This window comes from Canis aureus, chromosome 22, assembly GCF_053574225.1.
Source record: "Canis aureus isolate CA01 chromosome 22, VMU_Caureus_v.1.0, whole genome shotgun sequence".
In the NCBI taxonomy this organism is placed as follows: domain Eukaryota; kingdom Metazoa; phylum Chordata; class Mammalia; order Carnivora; family Canidae; genus Canis; species Canis aureus.
Genome location: NC_135632.1, coordinates 28,915,221 through 28,936,687, shown reverse-complemented (window position 1 = coordinate 28,936,687; position 21,467 = coordinate 28,915,221). Strand labels below are relative to the sequence as shown.

The 21,467-nt window shown below is 36.7% G+C and overlaps 1 protein-coding gene across 1 annotated transcript in view; it reads right to left on the bottom strand.

Annotated features, from left to right (window-relative positions):
• Window positions 1–21,467, bottom strand: part of KCNH8 (potassium voltage-gated channel subfamily H member 8) — a 363,281-nt gene that overhangs the window by 112,381 nt on the left and 229,433 nt on the right. The window lies entirely within an intron of this gene.

The following is a 21,467-nucleotide window of genomic DNA, read 5'->3' as shown; positions in this document are numbered from 1 at the left end:
AGAAAGTGTCAGAGGATTCTTGTTTGGATTTCTAGGCCCAGTTTCCCCATTCCATTTTCATGGATGATGTAATCATTTCCAATTTTTCTCTACATCATTCTTTTATTATATTTTTATTTTATATTCATACTTACTTTAAATTTATATTATATTTTATTATTTATTGAACTTTTATATTTATATTATGTTTATGAATAAACATCTCAGAGTCTGTTATATTAGTCTCTGGGTTCAATATCATTAAAGCATCGGAAAAGATTACCTTTTCCCTAGTTTGTTTTAGAGTTGAGCACAATCAGGCCATAGGGAAGTTCAGGATTGCTGAATATGTATATGTAAGGGGGATAATGGTTGAGTATTTTATGGGTTAGTGAATTCAACAGAACATACTTCTTCATGAACTTTGTTGTTGGGGAGTGCCATGAGTCATTGACTCAAAGATCAAAGGAGAGAATGTTGGAGGTTAAATACGCCAAATCGAATAGGAATTGAGAGAGTTATGAAGCAAATGCAAAGCTGAATTACATGGTTATCGAATGAACTGAAATAATCTTTAAGTTTACTTAAACCTTTGAAAATAAAAATAAGGTTGTATGATGATAAAAAACCTAAAGTTTACTTAAACCTTTGAAAATAAAAATAGGGTTGTATGATGATAAAAGTTTGATATCATGAACACAATGAGGATGACAGCGATGCAACATACAAGAATGTGCATTTGGCAGGTCAATTTACTTTTCACTTCCTGTTCACGTTTGTGGTAGGCAGAATTCAAAGATGACCCTTACTCTAATATGATCTCCTCCCCTTAAGTGAGGGTGGAACCTGTGAGCATGATAAGATATCATGCCACTCTCATGTAGGATCTGACTAAAGGAATATTTGCCTGGGTGGCCTACTTGATCAGGTAAGCCCTATATAAGCAAGTTTTCTTCAACAGGTGGTAAGGGATTAGAAACCAGTGAGAAATGCTCTTTCTGGCCTGGAAGGAGGCAACTGCCATAATGTGGAAAAGGCCATGTGGCAGGAAGGATAGGGAGTCTCCAATTGCTGAGAGTGGTCCCTGGCTGACATCTAGTAAGAAATTTCCATCCTAAGGAAATGAATTCTTCCAACAGCCATATGAGTTTTCAATACAAAGATGACTACAACATGTATTCCATCATTTGGTTCTCATTATACCTTGTAAGGAGAGAGAATACAAGAACTATGACAAGACAGATTACTGTTACATTATTACAGATGACACACATGCTTTTGGCATAAGCCCAGTACTGTTCTGGGTCCTTTATAATCATAATCCCATGTACTACTTATAGCAATGCTACACAGTAGGCACTTTTATTATCCTCTTTTACAGATGAGGAAACTGAAGCACAAAGAAACTCAAATGATTTGTCCAGGGTCACACAAACGATGAAACTGAAACATAGGATTAAACTCCTCAGCTAGTCAGTGGAAGAGCAAGACTCAAATCCAAGTCTCCTAATTTCCAATTCAGTGCTTTGGCTTTGGTAACTTCACAGAGGCCAGTCATGCCCCAAGTCTGGAAGCAAGTTCTAGGTGGCTTAAAAAGGAAACAATGGCTTTTCTAGTCTATTGTGAATGATCAAGCTTTTTAAAAATGGCATTATTAACAGTCACATTTTTGTCAAAAAATAAAAATATTGAAATAGTTCTGTTGCTAATATTGAGAATGTGAAAGGAAGAAGCAGTGGCTAAACGATTCACAAAAGACGAAAACAGGGGCAGCCCCAGTGGTTCAGCAGTTTAGTGCTGCCTTCAGCCCAGGGCATGATCTTGGAGACCCGGGATTGAGTCCCACGTCGGGCTCCCTGCATGGAGCCTGCTTCTCCCTCTGCCCGTGTCTCTGCCTCTCTCTCTCTCTCTCTTTCCCTCCCTCTCTCTCTCTCATGAATAAATAAATAAAATCTTAAAAAAAAAAGATGAAAACAATCCCAAGGTGACTCTGCAGAGTAAAAGTGCTATCACAGCAAAGTACTAATGCATCATTGAAACTTAGCTGCCAAGAATGGACATACCATGGAATGCCATCAGATAGTTATGGTAGCAGGTGAACATCTCATTCTTTCTTTTACTTTCTGGGCTCATGTATTTCTTTATTAGCAAGTCAGTACAACAGATAAGGCCACTAATTGCTGAAATAAAGCAGGGATTTCAAATTCCTGGTTTCCAAAAGAAAGCTCAGATTAGGGATTTAGGTTTTCATTTTATGAGTGAGAAATCCAGAGTTGTTTACCAAGCCCTTTGGTGGGTGATCTGTTGTTTCCATAACACAGACTGAGATAAGTCTCCTTGTTCATTGTAAGATTGGAGGTACAGAATCACTAAATTCTACTCTTGAAACCAATTATTACACTATATGTTAACTAATTAGAATTTAAATAAAGATTTGAAGATAGGAAAAAAAAATTAGAGGAACAAATTCCTTGCATATTTACTAACTGATCACCTGTTCTACCACAAATTTCACAGAAAACCCACTACCACCATCCACATTTCTGGGGCATTCTCATGAATAGAGGAATGAATAAAATGATTGGCCTTTGGTTGATTGATGTGGCATTTTTAAAGCTGTGTAGTAAATTATGTGTTTGACTAAAAGATAAAAGAGGTGCAGACTTCTGAATAGAAAAGACATTTTCATGGATGAGTCATTACAGAATATCAGTTTAGAAAGCTTTTAAAAAATAATTTGTTACTCATTTGAGTTAATTGGGTGAAAAAAGGAGATATGCTAATTTTAGGTTTTAAAAAAGAGTAATTATAAGACTTTTATACACAAATAGTAATAATAGTTAAAGAATATAAAAGATTCTTTTTTTAATCTATGGATACAAATTTACTTCTGAGATACTTCATGAATACTTTAGGTTTCTTTTCAGGGAAAAAAACTAAACATACATTATATTCTAAGATTTCCAGGATGATAGTCCTATTGTTGTGCAAAACTGTAGGTTTATTCGATGATTAGCATTATTTTTGGAAAGCTCATTTCTAAGAAACTTACTTTTGTCATATGCATAAAAATAGACATAATTCTGGTGTATTGTGATATACAAAAATATTCTCACATTCATTAATTTGTGTGACAATACCAACTCTCTCAGGTGTACTATTTTATCAATGACTCAAGACACTTAAGGACTTTGTTTTGTATTGTTTTTAAAGATTTTATTTATTTATTTGACAGAGAGAATATGAGAGCAGAAGCAAGGGGAGCAGCACCAGGACAGGGAGAAGCAGACTCCCCACTGAGCAGGGAGCCCAAGACAGGGCTCAATTCCAGGACCCTGGGAACATGACCTGAGCTGAAGGCAGATTCTTAACCAATTGAGCCACTCAGGTGTCCCTTAAGGGCCTTGTTTAAAGCCATGAAAAGAGTAAGCAACAAAGGATAGGACATCTATTTACACTTGATCCCATTTTCTTTCCATTCTCCTCAAGATTTACTGCACTTCCCAATATATTTTAGAGGGAATAACAATAGGTTGGCGCAGGGAAGCGCATTTCTGAACATATCCCTTAGATCAAACTCAGCATCAGCACCACCTAGGAACAAGAATGTCACAGAAGTGACAAAGGAGTCATAGAATTGAATGTAAGGAAATGAACTGTCTTTGATTCTGTCTAGGGACAACAGAGAATACTCTATTTTCTCTCTGTGTTCAAGAAGCAAGAGAACTCGATGCTCGTAAATATCTCCTTAAATGCAAGGACAGAGATGGTGACACAAGTTCTCTAAGCACAAGGGAAGCATAGAATAAAATAAGATTCTGAGGAAGAAAAAGAATAAAAGACTCCAGATCTCGAGTCCCTCATAAGAGAATCATGGCAGCAAAGTGGAGCTTGGCAAACATTGGCTGCAGCTGCTCCCCCTCCCCGTGCTCATCTCACTTCTCTCAAAGGTTTTGTACCTTTGGCAATTAAATCAATGACTCATTCAAATGTTACAGTAAGAATGTGCTCTCCTCCAGACAATCCACAACCTACCTGAAAGGCAACAGTATGGTTTCTATTTTGAGACATCTGGAAAGCAAAGTACAATGTTTTTTGACTTTATGTTGAAAAATACTCAACATGTTGAAAAATACTCAATATGTTGACAGCATATTCATTATTCAAATTTCTATATGTAATTTTTCTCAATTCCATTTATTATCAACATGTACAATTGTCCCTTAATACACACACACACACACAGTTTGAACCAGGAAAAGTATTCTAAAACTGTAACAAATTAATTCATAAGAATTTACCACCTCAAAACTTTAATGTCTCATGTGTTTGTATGTATATAATCCCTTGTAACACATGGTGCTGGTATCATGTGTAATGAGTAAATAACCAGGGCAATAGAGAGTCATTATATGTATTCTATGTGGCTTATACAGTTTCCAAAAAAATGGTCATAATATACACTATCAAAATGAGGTAAAATATAATTGAATTCTCTGATGATTCAGATGGCACTTAATTATTTTCAGGATAATCAATTTGCCTTGTTGTATTTCAGTTTTACATAAGCATGATTAAAATAAATATAGATAATAGAGAGATAACTGTGTACATGTTCTGTTTTTATAATGTTAAGGCTTCCAAAAATAAATGTTTCCTTTCACTCCCACACTAAACAGCTATATATGTGGACTAAAAAGCAAGAAGGTTAAATCCATTTTTTCTAGTTTGATTTCTTTGAGAACCATATAATTAGAAAGTAGAAGAAAAAAAAAAGGGTGAATTTGATATGGCACAAATTAATAGATTTTCTTCTTTATTAGTACTTAAGCCAGATGGGAAATAATTTAAAAGTCATATTGGCTTACTTGTTAAAAAGTAAATTAAAATATAATGGTGTGCATGTGAGCATATATACCACATACAAATAATTAATATCTTCATTTAGCCATTTCTTTAAAAATTAATCAATGTAGTACAGCGTGGGTGGAAGGATATTTAACTAAACCAGCTGCCAACTCATTTGCAAGATACCGTCTTTCTTCATTGCTTGTGAGGCATTCTGAAACAGGATGGTGTCACAGCAAATTGAGCTCAGTGTGGGAAGGTGAACAACTGAGAGCTAATTAATGAAGAAGTTTGAGGGACTAGCAAACCTAAGAATGTAACTGATTGTCCATGTTAGTGGATGAAATTTTCATACCACTCGATCCTTGCTCATCTTGTCAGCATATGTTCCTCTTCCTTACTTTAAATGAGAGATCTATGGGGGAAAAAGTCAGCAGACTCTGAGAAATAGCACTTAAAAGCAATTGCCTGAAGAAGAATGCAAGCAGATGCATCAAGGGGCATTTGATACTGATATTGACTTCTGTTTTGTACCAGTGTGTCCTGCATTATCATGGTGGACTCCTACATTGGTTTTGACCCTCAACTTCAACATTACATGAACCCATGTAGAAGGAAAGGGACCTAAAAATCACTTTCTTCCAACTGCTGCCTTCTTCCTTATTCCTTGCTTTCCTTGGTTCTAGTTTTGTCCTAAGTAGCAACACAAAATGCATTGACCTCTTCCACCCAAAAACCTTTTCTATAAATATTAGAGATCAGTCATCAAGTTCTCTCCATGCCCCAGGTTGAATATCTCCATTTTGTTCAATGGTCTCTTACTGATGTTTCCAGTCCTGGTGTTTTCCTCTAGCTTGATGGTTTTCACAACAAAATCTCATGAAGACAGGATTTGAGCTTTCACCTTCTCCTTTCACCCTTCCTCTTTTTAAGCTGAGCTTTTATTCATTTTACATAGTGAGGCACCCTATCAATTTTTACTTTGAAAAGGAATTTCAAGTCTTTAACACAATAAGGAAAAGAAATTCGTTCACGTACTTGACTACTGTCTTTTTGGAAGGAAGGTACTGAAAGGGTAGAATATCCCAAAATACGTCATTGTGGCATACCAATTATTTTGAGCTGAAGATAACAGAGAAGCAAAAATGAGAAAAGCTCCCTGCCCTGCCCCTATTTGCCTATAAGCAGGGCATAAATTTTCAAAGGTATCACTCTTCTCTATCAGGAAGGACAAAAGTTAATTCCCAGGTGTACCCAGAAGTGTGGTGGACAGTGGCAAATTCATATGTTCCTACCAGTGTTTTCAGAATCCTTGTTACTCTACTGTCTCACCAATACTTGATGTCATCAGACCTTAAAAATTTTGCCAATTGGGCTGAAGTATAAAGTTCCTAATAATACATCTAGAATTGGTTCTATTTTTAGTAATGCAAACCTAGTAAGTTGTTTGGAAATCCTTAAAAAAACCTCTTATATTACTATTAGTTGAAGCAAACTTTTGCCAACTTAAATCTCCCCACATTTTTCATACAGACTGCTCCCAAATGACTGGTCCTTTTCCTTATTGAAAGAACAAAAGTATAGCTCTCCCTTTCAAATTTGGCACATCCTTAAGTACTATAAAAATAACCCCACTGGTGACCTGTTGTACTCTTTGCCCAATGCAGGGCACTTGGCATTTAAAGATGTACAAAATGTGCAAAAGAAGCATGCAACAGACTCTGATTTTATTATCTGATGTCATTGTATCTTTTGGTGCAAAAGTAAATCCCATCTTTGAATATGGTGGCAGATCAAAAGAGACAGCACACACTCCCGATGTATCTCTATTAAACCCCCAATTCTTATTTATAAATAAAATTTATTTTATTATATTGACTTGTATGTTGCTTTAATTTTATTGTATAAGTTAACCATGTAAAAAGCTTTCCACATAACATGCATATTGGTATGTGTAAAAACTACCAATTTTGGCTTCCTATAAATTATTCAACTTCATTTCAGTAACATGTAACTCTAAATTAGATATTGAACTTTGGAATTACCAGATCATTTTTAATAAAAATAATTTAATGATTAAACATAAACCTATTGAAAGATCATGACCCATGCATATGCCACTTAAATATAGAAATCCTTTTGGCGTACACATTCTGTCTATAATTATACTTACCAAGGGGTAAAATTTCCTAGTTTAAATATAATAGAAAGTATAAGGACTGTCATGTCTATAAATACCCAGTCATGAAATTTTTTAAAAACCCCAAACACTTGAATCTACTAATTTCATATGGAATAAATATTGATTATACAAGTAATAAAAATTAGAATTGATGAAAATGAATATAAATAAAAATGTATTGATATGATTAATGTTTGCCCCAAAGTGAAATCCAACACATATATCTTCATAAGAGAGAAAAATTTTAGATTAAATAATAAGGTCTTTTATGATTACATATTATTTCACATTTTAATTAGGACTTTCTGATCATTTTCATATTTGAGGAAAATAGTACCCTTAGTATTTATGGCAGTCTTTATTGCTGTTTACCAAATATTCCTGCCTCTCTACTTCCTGGTATGATTATATTTCCCTACCACTTGAAGAAGTTGTGTGCCTCACTTTGGCTAAAACTATGAGAGCAGGAGGAGCCTGAAACACTCTGAGCAAAATTTTGAGAGCTACTGTACTCTTCTCCCTGCCTTGATGATCATGGGAACATGTGGCAAGATGGAATCTCTGTCAGCCTGGGTTTCTGAGTGACTACAGTGGGCAGAGCTCACAGCTGACTCACAATGGACACGTAGCATGAGGGAGACATAAACCTTTGTGTTATATTCCACTGAGATTTTGAAGTGACTTGTTACCACTGCCCGTCCTGACAGGTATGTATTCCTAAAAGGCTATAGAGCAGAGTAGCTAACAGTGAGTATCTGTAGTCACACGTTTTGGGTTATAAATCACTGAGCAGGTATTAGCTGCCATTGTTGTTATCTGTATTAGTAATATGAGTAATATGTAGTACTACCATTCTATAGGCTTCAAAACTGAGAAACAGGGACAGTGAATGACTTATCTAAATCTGCCTAAGAAATTAATACAATTACTTTTATTGTTACTTTATAGATCTGATACACATGATATATAGTGCTAACATTACAATAGGATTATTGAAAAAATGAGCATAATAACAGACAGCATTTTAAAAAGTCTTCTTACCTGATAGGGCTTGTTTTAAGTGCTTTATATGTATTATCTATTTTGATCCTCATATGTTCACTATGAATTAGGTATTACGTCCATTTAGTGATAGGTTACAGGCTCAGAATTAACTTGCCCATGGTTACCCAACTAGAAAATGGGAGACCTGTAATTTAAAGTCTCCTGTATACAACCACAAAACATTTTTTATTATAATTCTTCAGCTTAGGAAGGGAATTCTTCTGGTGAGGCTTATGAATTACTTTTTGAAATTTAGGTACTTTTTAGAGTCATAAGAAGATAATTAGGTTGTATTTTGACTATGGGTTGCTATATTTAACGTTATTTGGCATCTTTTAAAAATGTTTTTATTTTTTTTCTTCAAATTTTTATTTACATTCTAGTTAGTCAATACACAGTGCAATACTGGTTTCAGGATTAGAATTCAGTGATTCATCACTTACATACAACACCCGGTGCTCATTGAAACAAGTGTCCTCTTTAATATCCATCACTCATCTAGCCCTTGCCCTACCCCACCACCCCCCATCAACTCTCCACAGTTAGTTCTCTATCTTTAAGAGTCTCTTATGTTTGTTTCCCTCGATCTCATCCCTGTCACATATGTTCATGTTTTGTTTCTTTAATTCCACATGAGTGAAATCATATGGTATTTGTCCTTCTCTGACTTATTTCACTTAATACCCTCTAGCTCCATCCACTCATTGCAAATGGCAAGAATAGATTCTTTTTGATGGCTGAATAATATTCTATTGTGTATATATACTACATCTTTTTTACCCATTCATCAGTTGATGGACATTTGGGCTCTTTCCATAGTTTGCCTGGATCATAGGGTAGTTCTGTTTTTAACTTTCTGAGTTGACCATATCCATTCTTGAGTTTTCTATTCTGTTCCATTGATCTATGTGTCTGGTTTTGTGCCAGGACCATACTATCTTGATGACTACAGTTTTATAAAGCTCAATATCAGATCCATGATGCTTCCTGCTTTTCTTTTCTTTTCCAGGATTGCTTGGTCTATTTGGATTTTCTTTGTGTGTGATTCCATACAAATTTTAGGATAGTTTGTTCTAACTCTGTGAAAAATGCTGGTGGAATTTTGAAAGGGATTGCATGAAATCTGTAGATTACTTTGGGTAGTATGGACATCATTTATTTTTGCTCTTATCTTTATTATTTCCCTTCTACCGCTATAGGCTTTATTTACTGTTCCTTCTCTAGCTCCTTTACATATAAGATTAGGTTGTCTAGTTGAGACTTTCCTTGCCTCTTGAGGTAGGTCTGTTTTGCAATATACTTCCCCAGTATATTGTTGCATCCCAGAGGTTTTGGACTGCCATGTTTTCATTTTCATTTGCTTCTATGTACTTCTTAATTTCTTCTTTAATTTCCTGGTTGATCTACTTATTCTTTGGTGGGATGTTCTTTAATCTTCATGTATTAGTGGTTTTTCCAATTTTTTCTTGTGGTGGACTTCAAATCTCATAGCATTGTGGTTGGAAAATATGCTTGGTATGATCTCAACTTTTTATACTTGTGGAAGGCTGGTTTGTGACCCTGTATGTGATCTATTCTGGAGACTGTTCCATGTGTACTGTTCCATGTGTTCCATCTAGTCTGGAGACCGTTCCATGTGTATTCATTTTCCTGCTTTAGGATAAAATGTTCTGAATGTATCTGTTAAGTCCCTTTAGTCCAGTGTGTCATTCAAACCTGTGTATCCTTGTTGATTTTCTGCTTAGATGATCTGCCCATTGCCATAAGTGGGGGGTAAAGTCTCCCACTATTATTGTATTACTATCAATGAGTTTTTTAATGTTTGTTATTAATTGATTTATATTTTTGGATACTCCATAAATATTTATGATTATTAGGTCTTCTTGATGTATAGATCCCTTAATTATAATAAAATACTCTTCATTTCTTGTTACAGTCTTTGTTTTAAAATCTGGTTTGGGGACGTCTGGGTGGTTCAGAGGGTTAAGCTTCTGCCAGGACCCTGGGATCAAGCCCTGCACTGGGCTTCCTGCTCATCAGGGACTTTGCTTCTCCCTCTCCCTCTCTCCCTCCCCCCGCTCATGTGCACGTGCATGTGCACGCTGTCTCTAATAAATAGTCTTTAAAAAATTAAGCACTGGGTGTTATACTATATGTTGGCAAATTGAATTTAAATAAAAAATTTTTTTAAAGAAATCAAAACAAATAGAAAAAATAACAAAATCATAAAAATAAAACAAAAAAATGTAGTTTGTCTGATATAAGGGTGGCTTTTCCAGCTTTCTTTTGATGTTCATTAGCATGATAGATGGTTCTCCATCCCCTTACTTTGAATTTGCAGGGTGCTTTTGGTCTAAAATGAGCCTTGGCTCATAGCATATAGATGGGTCTTATTTTTTAGTCCATTCTGATACCCTATGTCTTTTGATTGGAGCATTTAGTATACTTACATTCAGAGTGATTATTAAAAGACATGAATTTAGTGCCATTGTGTTACCAGAAATTGGTGTTTCTGGTGGAGTTTTCTGTTCCTGTTTAGTCTTTGTTGCTTTTGGTCTTTTGTTCCACCACTCAGAGTCCTCCTTAATATTTCCTGCAGGACTGGCATAGAGGTAATGTACTCCTTCAGTTTTTGTTTATCTGGGAAACTCATCTCTCCTTCTATTCTGAATGACAGCCTTGCTGGATAGAATATTCTTGGCTTCATATTTTTCCCATTCAGCACACTGAATGTATCCTGCCATTGTCTTCTGGCCTGCTAAGTTTCTGTGGACAGATCTGCTGCAAACCTGATCTGTTTTCCATTGTAGGTTAAGGACCCTTTTCCTTTGCTCTTCCAGGAGTCTTTGTTTGTCTATGTATTTTGTGATTTTAACATTGCTTTCGCAGTAGTTGGCTTTTGTTTAATTTAATGGGAGTGCTCTATGCTCCTTGGATTTTTATGTCTGTGTCCTTCTCCAGAGTAGGGAAATTTTCAGGTATAATTTGTTCAAATAAATCTGCCTCTTTTTCTCTCCCTTCATCTTCTGGGATTGCTATGATATGAATGTTATTACATTTTAATAAGTTGTTGAGTTCCCTAAGTCTACCATCATAATTTATTACATTTCATTCTCTCTTCTGTTCAGCTTCATTAATTTCCATAATTTTATCTTCTACATCATGAATTCATTCCTCTGCTTTGTCCATCCTCATTGTTTTGGCATCCATTTGGGTTTGTATCTCCATTATAGTATTTTTAATCTTGGCCTGATTAGATTTTAGTTTTGTTATCTCTGCAGCAAGGGATTCTCTATTGTCTTCTAATGCTTTTTTTCAAACCCAGCTAATATACTTATAATTGTTTTCATAAATTCTAGTTCAGACATCTTACTTGTATCCATATTGATTAAATCCTTGGCTCTTACTTCTACTAAATGTTCTTTCTTTTGGGGTGAATTCCTCTGTCTTGTCATTTTGTCTAGAGGGGAAGAAAAAAGAAACACACCTAGATCGTAGGTGTGTTTTGGTCTGCTTGTTAGAAGCTAGAACCACAATTAAAAATATGTGTATTAAAAATATATAAATTATATAAAATAATAATATAAATATGTATAAATAAAAATAAATAAGCAAGCAAAAATTAAAAAGGAATTAAAAAATAAAGTAAGATATAAAAGTAAAAAGAAATCCAGATCCTATTTCTCCTAGAGCTGAGGCTTTGCAGTTCTCTATGATAAGTGGATTTCTTGTGAGCAAGGAGTCTGTGCTGATCATCTAGGGGAGAGTCCTGTTGTGCTGATCCCCAGGCAGACTTGCACCTACAGGGGGCAGGGGGATAGGGCTTAGTGTAAGCAGCTCCAGTTTCCACATGGTAGTGCTGTTTAGCTCACTGAGGTTGGTCCTTGCTGATGGGGAGAAGGCAAAATAGTGAGGCCCCACTCTGCCATCCCCAGAACTCAGAGTTTGTGCTAACCAATCTTCAGAAAACCCTCACAGAAGAGCAAACAATCATCCCTCTTATGTCCCCAGCTTCCATCAGATCCCTGCCTTCACCCTGCCTGTGTCTGCCAGGTAGCACCACACTCCTGTGTGCACAGATGGGTTTCAAAACTCCAATTTTTAGGGATTTTCGAGGTGCTAATCCTCTGGGGAAAGGTCTTGCCATGTCTTTGCCATTTATTGGCCCATCCCAGGAAAAGGGGGTTCCTGACTGCACAGTGGTTCAGAGTTGAGGGCAAGGTGAAGCCAAAAAGCCAGCACCCGGGCTCACTGCCTTCAGTCAGCATTCCTGCTCATATGCCTGAGAACAGTGCAGAATGTTGGCACCATTCATTCTTCTTACAACCCAGGGGATCCTCAGACCATTTTGTCCACTCTCTTGTCTCTGCCCTCCTTCCCCTCCAGATCACCTTTAAAGCAGGCTCGACTGGGATAGTGATAGACTTCCAAAACTTCAGATTTTGTGCTCCCCACTTATAATACCTTGTGGTAGTCTCTGTAAGCAAAACTTCTTCCCCTCCACAGCACCTGCAGTTCTTATCTCCCCCAAATCAACTTTTTGCACCTTCTGCCTTCCAGAACGTGGCTGCTTTTTACTAATAGACTTGCAAGTTTTGTTTTTTTTTTCTCCCATATTGATTTCATCGGTGGTCAGAAAGATTTGATAATTATCTAGCTATGCTCCAGGGATAGTGCAAGCTTAGGGTCCCTCCACCATCTTAACTCCTTTTCTAAAAGAAAGTTTTAATTTAAGAATTGCTTATACAGGGATCCCTGGGTGGAATAGCGGTTTGGCGCCTGCCTTTGGCCCAGGGCGCGATCCTGGAGACCTGGAATCGAGTCCCACATCGCGCTCCCGGTGCATGGAGCCTGCTTCTCTCTCTGCCTCTCTCTCTCTCTCTCTCTCTCTCTCTGTGACTATCATAAATAAATAAAAATTAAAAAAAAAAAAAGAATTGCTTATACACTGCAAAATGCACTGGTCTAAAGTGGACAGTGTGATGAATTTTTCCAAAGCTGATCAGCTTTGTCATCACAAAAGGATAGAGATACAACTAGGACCAGAACATCAGAAACCTCTTTTATGATCTAGTCCAGTCATTAATTCCCCAAAGATCACTGTTGTCCTGATTACCATAGATTAATTTTGCTTAATTAATTAGGAACTTTATACAAATAGATCAATAGTATATACTCTTGTGTATGGATTCTTTCATTGAACATTGCATATGATTTTCATCAATTTATTTATTTATTTTTTTAAATTTTTATTTATTTATGATAGTCACACAGAGAAAGAGAGAGAGGCAGAGACACAGGCAGAAGGAGAAGCAGGCTCCATGCACCGGGAGCCCGATGTGGGATTCGATCCCGGGTCTCCAGGATCGCGCCCTGGGCCAAAGGCAGGCGCCAAACCGCTGCGCCACCCAGGGATCCCGATTTTCATCAATTTAATATCACGTTCACTTTTTTAAATTGCTGTATAATATTTTATTGTATGACTATACAGAAATTCACTTCTTAATTTCATTGTTGGTGAAAATTTGGGTTGTTTCCGATATGGGCCATTACAGCTAATACTCTTAGAAACACATACACACACACATACACACACTATACTTATCTTTGTGTAGATACAGATAGGCCTGTTGACTCTACGATTAGAATTGCTGGGTTGCAATTATATATGTTACTTCTGTTACTTGAATAGATTCCAGCAAAGAGTCTAAGAGAGACTGTATTCATTTGTATTCCTACACACAGTGTATGAAATTTCACGTTGTTCTATATCTTTCCACAATCCCTGGTAATTTTGTCTCTTAATTTATTTTAATTTTTCTCTACTCATTCTAGTGACAGTGAAATTATTTTCACTTTCCTAATGATATCAAGCACATAGTAGTTGCATACTTGGATATCTGCTTTCATGAAATGTCAGTTCAGGATTTTTGTCTAATGAAATATGTTTTCTTCCTTTTTTTAAAAACTAATTTGTAAGAATTCCTATTATATTTTCTGATTGTGAGTTGTGTTCTAAGTAATTTATGCCTATGCCAAGATCATTAAAATATTCTACTATGATGCCCCGTAGGAGTTTTATTTTTTTTTACTTTGACATTTTATCTACAATCCTTTGCTGTGAATGATTCTGTGTATGGTGGGATTCAGGAGTCAAGATTTATATTTTCCTAGGTAGATATCTGATTGACCTACCACCATTTTAAAAAGCACTACCATTCCCTCCAAAGTATTCTAGTGGCATTTTGTCAGAAGTCAGGAGATTGTATATGCATAGATCTGTTTCTGGTCTCTACATTTTGTCCCAAGGGCCTATCTGTCAGATACCAGCTTTTCCAACACAGTCAGAAATGGATACGCTTAAGCTCTATCAAAGGATTCTCAAATACATTTAAAATATGACTAATATATTTGACTTTTAACACAAAAGTTGATTAGTCACAAATCTGAAATGTTATATTAAAAAAAACCTAACTGAAATAAAATATTCTGCATTTGAAATAATGGAACCATGTTTAAGAGAAAAATAGATTCTCACTTTAGCACATTATGATTTCATAGCTATTTTTATGAGGGTGATCAGTAGAAATTGCTCATGTATTTGTGTTATGCCATAATTGCATTTCTACTTGTGGTTTCTATAATTTAGTCTACTTTTAGTCTTTCTGAACAGTAAAATCATAAAAAGATCAATAATGTCAAGCCACACCTATCTGATTTCAGTAAGATATGAGTAGGATCAAGCAATAATGATGAAGTTGGGGCACAAAGTGTTTCTTTGCTCTAGTTGTATTATAATCCAGGTCACTCAAATAAAAAGGAAAGTTGGGAAGTAAGACAGTATCTATGTTTCATGAATTCTCCCTTAGGGTTGTTTGAGTAGAGAGAGTAGCCCAATTACAAGTCAAGTCAATATCACCAGGCATTTAAGACCCAACAATTCATCATGGTAGCTGGATCACCAAAACCAAGAAACGAAATCACAAGACAAGCAGAAATAGAATCCAAATAATCACATATAAAACTCAACAACAAAAGGCAGTACTAGAATGAGACAGGAAGAATTCCAGAGCCAGTTAATACCAACATGCAGCTATATACTCAGCGTCAGGGCAGAAGGTGAACTTTAGGAGGTTAAATTTATCCTTTGGAAATGTACAATATCAAAGGGTTATCAATTAGAACTATAGCCTTAAAAGAAACAAAGTTTCTAGTTATTTTTAATTGTTCATATTTCACATTAAAAGTTGTTTTTAAAGTTCTTACACACTTTATCCTTTAAAAACTTATTTTAGGATATTTCTAGAGTCTAAGGGAGAAACTGCTCCTGTATATGTTTATACAAATAAAATATAATGTCTGCTGCTTCTGTAGCTGTTTATATAAATAAAATACAGTATTCTCAGTGATATTCTACAGAGAGCAAAAACATAACTCTCAAAATCTACCAACTGTGTTTTTCTACTTATTATATTTTCCATATATTTTAATTACTTATTTCTACTTATTTTCTATTTATAGGGCAGTGGTTATTGATGTAAAGATGAATAACTAAAAGTTCACAAAGACATCTATTTGTTAAAAATCATCTACTCGTGTACTCAAGGAAGATCTTGTCCTCAAATTAACTTTTTATTACATTAAGATAGTTTTACTGCTGTTTTTCTAGGTATATGGATGAAACCACATTGTCTCCATCAGGCTAGAGTTACAAGGTGCTACAAAATTCAGTTTACTCAGGATCGAACATTGCCACAGACTGGAAATCTAAGATTTTATTCTGAGAAGTTGTTTTCTGAGGCATTACTCAAACAAGTGAGTACTCCAAATGTGGTTTTTTGGCTATTACTAGTAACAACTTGACAAGGGGTTGTTTTCATGAATTCTATACTCAAGCTAATGCTGTTTCTTATTTAGTATTTGAATGTCCATCACTACTGATGCTATTCTGAATACATACTTAAGTACAAGTAATGTCTCCTTTGCATTGGAGTGACTGAAACATAACTGTCTCAATGTGCTTCAAGATTGCTATTGACCATGCATTCTGTATAATTCAATTGTTATCAGGATTTTCATGTGTATTGTCAGTTCGAATTTTCAATCTGTATGAAAATACATCTTTTAGTGATAAGGATTCATTTGTATTATCTTAATAAAGATGTCCAAGGCAGGGACTGATCTGATCAAATATTACCTTCTGTAACTATACACTATTTTCGCTCTTTCTGAGATCATGAAATCTGAAACCAAGAATCTGACACTCAACTGGCTGAGCCACCCAGATGCCCCATAAATAATGGCTTTTAAAAAATATAACTGGGTTTCCTGCCTTGTTAATTTTCTCCATTCTCACTGGTGGGAGGCCCCTCTTGCACTGTTGGTGGGAATGTGAAATGCTGCAGCCACTCTGGAAAACTGTGTGGAGGTTCCTCAAAGAGTTAAAAATAGGCCTGCCCTATGACCCAGCAATTGCATTGCTGGGGATTTACCCCAAAGATACAGATGCAATGAAACGCCGGGACACCTGCACCCCGATGTTTCTAGCAGCAATGTCCACAACAGCCAAACTGTGGAAGGAGCCTCGGTGTCCACCGAAAGATGAATGGATAAAGAAGATGTGGTTTATGTATACAATGGAATATTATTCAGCCATTAGAAATGACAAATACCCACCATTTGCTTCGACGTGGATGGAACTGAAGGGTATTATGCTGAGTGAAATAAGTCAATCGGAGAAGGACAAAGATTATATGTTCTCATTCATTTGGGGAATATAAATAATAGTGAAAGGGAATAGAGGTGAAGGGAAAAGAAATGGGTAGGAAATATCAAAAAGGGAGACAGAACATGGAAGACTCCTAACTCTGGAAAACGAACTAGGTGTGGTGGAAGGGAAAGAGGGCGGGGGGTGAGGGTGCCTAGGTGGCAGGTACTGAGTGGGGCACTTGACAGGATGAGCACTGGGTGTTACTCTGCATGTTGGCAAATTGAACACCAATAAAAAATAAATTTATTATTACAAAAAAATATAACTGGGTTCTAATTTCAGCCTTTGCACTTAGTAGCCGTGTTTCCCTTAAAAATTGGTTTTGCTTTGTTTTTTTTTTTTTTTTAACTCTTCTAAGTTCTAATTTCTACTTAAGTACTGGAACTAATAATTACTGCCCTTCATTTATTTATTTAACCAATATTTATGGATTGCCTAATATGTACATGTATTTATTGACTGGATTTGGAGGTGGGAAGAATACTAATACTTTGTTCATGCATTCAAAGAAATTGTAATTTAGTAGGAGATATAGGTAAATAAACAGGAAATCATAAAGTTACGTGATGAGTGTTCTGGAGGAATTGCTATACTCGAGAAGGAGGAGCTAACTTGGAAGATGAAGACTTAGAAGGTGAGGCTTGGGACAGACAGGTGGGAGACCACAAGTGAAGTGTGTCCTGAGCATGAATGAGAGTTATCAAGGCAAAGGAGAAAGAGGATGGAGGCTGCAAGTATGCATTTATTTAAAGTTCAAAACTAGAGGAGCACGTGGGTGGCTCAGTCGGTTAATTGACCAACTCTTGATTTTGGCTCAGTTCATGATCTCAGGGTGATGAAACAGAGCCCTGCATAGAGGTCCATCTGGGCATGGAGCCTGCATAATAAGATTCTCCCTCTCCTCCTGCCCTTCCTTACCTCTCATGCTCTCTTTCTCTTTCTCTCTCAAAAAAAAAAAAAAAAAGAATGGGAAGTGATTGAAGGTTTTTTGTTTTGTTTTGTTTTGTTTTTAGAGAGAGAGAGAGAGGCAGAGACACAGGCAGAGGGAGAAGCAGGTTCCATGGAGGGAGCCCGATGTGGGACTCGATTCCAGGACTCCAGGATCACGCCCTGGACCAAAGGCAGGTGCTAAACCGCTGAGCCACCCAGGATCCCCTGATTGAAGGGTTTTAAGCAGTCAGATGACATGATAAGATATGCATTATATTAAAACAACAACAACAAAAACAAAAACCTGCCTCTAGCATAATGAATAGATCCTAAAAGTATAGGCAAGGAAGAAAGTTAGTCAAGGGATATGGTTATCTAGTCAAAACTGATGGTGACTGGAACTGAAGTAGTCACAATAAAGAATAAGAAGAGACAGTGTACCATCTGATGGTTAGGAGTGGACCACACAGTAGTCTGAGCTTGATTTTACTGGGGGATTAAGGGAGAAGGGGATATCTGTGAAAAGCCCTATGTTCATGGCTCATGGGGTCATAATCACAGATATGGGAAACTTTTTTTTTTTTTAATTTTATTCATTTATGATAGTCACAGAGAGAGAGAGAGAGAGGCAGAGACACAGGCAGAGGGAGAGGCAGGCTCCATGCACCGGGAGCCTGACGTGGGATTCGATCCCGGGTCTCCAGGATCGCGCCCTGGGCCAAAGGCAGGCGCCAAACCGCTGCGCCACCCAGGGATCCCACAGGTATGGGAAAATGCAGGAAGGGAAAAGGTGAGTCGTTTAGGAAAAGAAGGTGATGAATTCAATTTCTGATGTGTGGTATTTGAAGAAGCAGTGCTTGCTGGAAAGATAGCACACAGTTGAATACACATGCATGAAGTTTTGGAAGCAATCAGGTTCAAGATATTGATCTGGAAACCACCAACACTGAACTAATAGGAGGTGATGCAAACACTCATGGTGGGAGAGCGATGTAAGGGAGAGAGGAGAAAGCCAAGGATAAAATCCAGGGAACTAAAATACAGGCAAAGTGAGAAGAGCTCATGGAGGAGATTGAGTAGAAATGTTGAGGAAGGAGAAGGAAAACTAGAACATAGTATGCCATGGACGCCAATGTGAGAGAAGGGATCACTAGTATCAAATATGGAAAGAAATGTAGTTAGAAAAAGACTATCAAGCACCATTTGACAAAGAGGTGACAGGTGATTGGAAGACTCTTCTCTTGCTTTGTTATAACCATTAAATGAAATAATAAATAGAAAAATATTTATCTTTTTTTAAATTTTTATTTATTTACTTGACAGAGAGCACAAGCAGGAGGAGAAGTAGGGGCAGAGAGAGAAGCAGGCTCCCTGCTGAGCAGGGAACCAGATGTAGGGCTCGATCCCAGGACCCTGAGATCATGACCTGAGCTGAAGGTCAAGTGTCTACTTAACCAACTGACCCATCCTGGTGCCTGGGAAAATATTTATCTTGAGTCTGCTGTCCAGATAGAAGTTTACTTGTTACCCTTTATATTTCCTTTCTTTATAAAGTTATTTACCGTCTTTGAGCTTCAGTTTCTTTATCTACAAACTGGGATGAATAATACCAACAAATTAAGTTCTTAATTATACTACACTGTGTAAGGTCAACCACAACAGTATTGTAAGATAGGAAAAATAAGAAGTAACTCTTTGCAACTTCAGTCTTCTCAAAGGGTTAAATGTCAAATGATAAAATGTAAATTAATACTCTTTAAATATTCTAATATTCTCAATAAAAATGAGGCACTAGTAATTTTAAAAATCAGACTTAATATCTTGCATTTTTCTTGGCCCTTATGTTTTATTCAGGCCATTATCTGATTCAATCCAAGTGAATCATTGTCTTATTTACTATGTAGTAAATTCCCAGTCATGCTCACTTTCAAACCTTCAATATCGATTTAGTGCACAGTTACTGTATACTAACACCTGGAATCCAGGTTTTGAGAGTTACGGTCCTTTTTTTTTTTTTTTTTTTTTTTTAAGATTTTATTTATTTATTCATGAGAGACACAGAGAGAGGCAGAGACACAAGCAGAGGGAGAAGCAGGCTCCCTATGGGGAACCTGATGTGGGACTAGATCCCAGGACCCCGGGATCACGATCTGAGCCAAAGGCAGACACACAATCAGTAAGCCACTCAGGTGCCCCGAGAGTATGGTCTTTATACAATAGCCCTATTTGTGTTGGTTTTTTGAAATGTTCCATTCCAATAGTGAATTTCATTTTTATTTCATTAGAATTACAAATAGATGAACAACTACAAGCACAGTTTAGTTCTTGTTGCCACCTCAGTAAATTAAGCCTCATTCCAGATGCTCAGTCCTCATGGTTTCTCATTCCACTTTCCTATCAACTTCTCCTCTCTGATCACACCTTCACATTCCATGACTAATACTTACCAGCTTTACATCTATTTCAAAATACACCAGCTATGTCTTTCCTGGAATCATGACATCGTCTATACAGCCTGGAGCAAGGTTACTGCTGCTCTTTCACTGTCTACTGAAAGTTTTTCATACTTAGGCAAATTTTCTCATTCATTGTATAAGATTCTCAAATATAGGAAGAATGCCTTCAATTTCTTCAGTACACTTTTCATCACCCAAAGTATGATATTAAGTTTTGTCAGGGTTACCTTTAAATAATTCTTAGTAGTTAATTGCTAAGAAAGATTTCTAATTTTCTGGTAGGCAGGATATCCAGCCAAGTTGAGACTGTAGCATCTCCATGCTTCTCTGCACATCCATAGAACACTTTTCTAGGATTATCACCCAGACATAGATGTGGCATCCTAAAACCTAGCTCTTTGAATTTCTGAGTTCATTTCACACTCACCCTAGTGCACCATTTGGAGGGCCTTGAGGAGTTCTTGGAAAGTTTGCAAGAGGTATGCAGGGCACACAACCTATGGGATTTCTCAAGCTACCTGCTGTTTGCTTGATGGCACGGACTTGTTAAAGATTAGTTACTCTAAAGTGAGCTATACTGTTTAAAAGTAAAGAATGGCCACCCGTGGAACCACATGAAAAAGCCATGGAGGCTTGCCTTTAGAAAGAAAGCTGTTGTTCAACTCCATGAGCCATACTTCCTATTTTGTTTATCTGCACTATGGTAGTAAGTAAACATTAGTCACCTGCTTACTATGAGTCAGATATATATTAGCTGGACAAACCAGGGAAATAAATATATTATCCAGTCCACATCCTCTGGGAGCTCATAGTTTATTTATGCTATGTGTGTGGAGTGGGGGAGAAATAGACTACTATGATATAGGGATGAAAAGTCAGAGAGGGAAAGTATTTAAATAATGGATGAAGGAAAACTAACTCAGATTCATGGTGATAGAGGTAAGGAGAGTTGAAAAGATGACCTTCAAGAAGAGACCAAAGATGACACTTCAAGGATAAGGAGAATTTTATGGGACAAAGAGAGTTAAGGAGATGTCTTGCCCCCTCTTTTTCCCTGAGAGTAGGAACTATGAAAGATATGAAAATACAAAATATGTAAGGAATGGTACAAAGAACTGCTGATGGTCCAATATGTCTGGAGCCACAGGTAAAAGAAGAAAGTGATGATAAATAAAATCTTAGGGCAGCCTGGGTGGTTCAGCAGTTTAGCGCCGCCTTCAGCCCAGGGTCTGATCCCAGAGACCCAGGATCGAGTCTC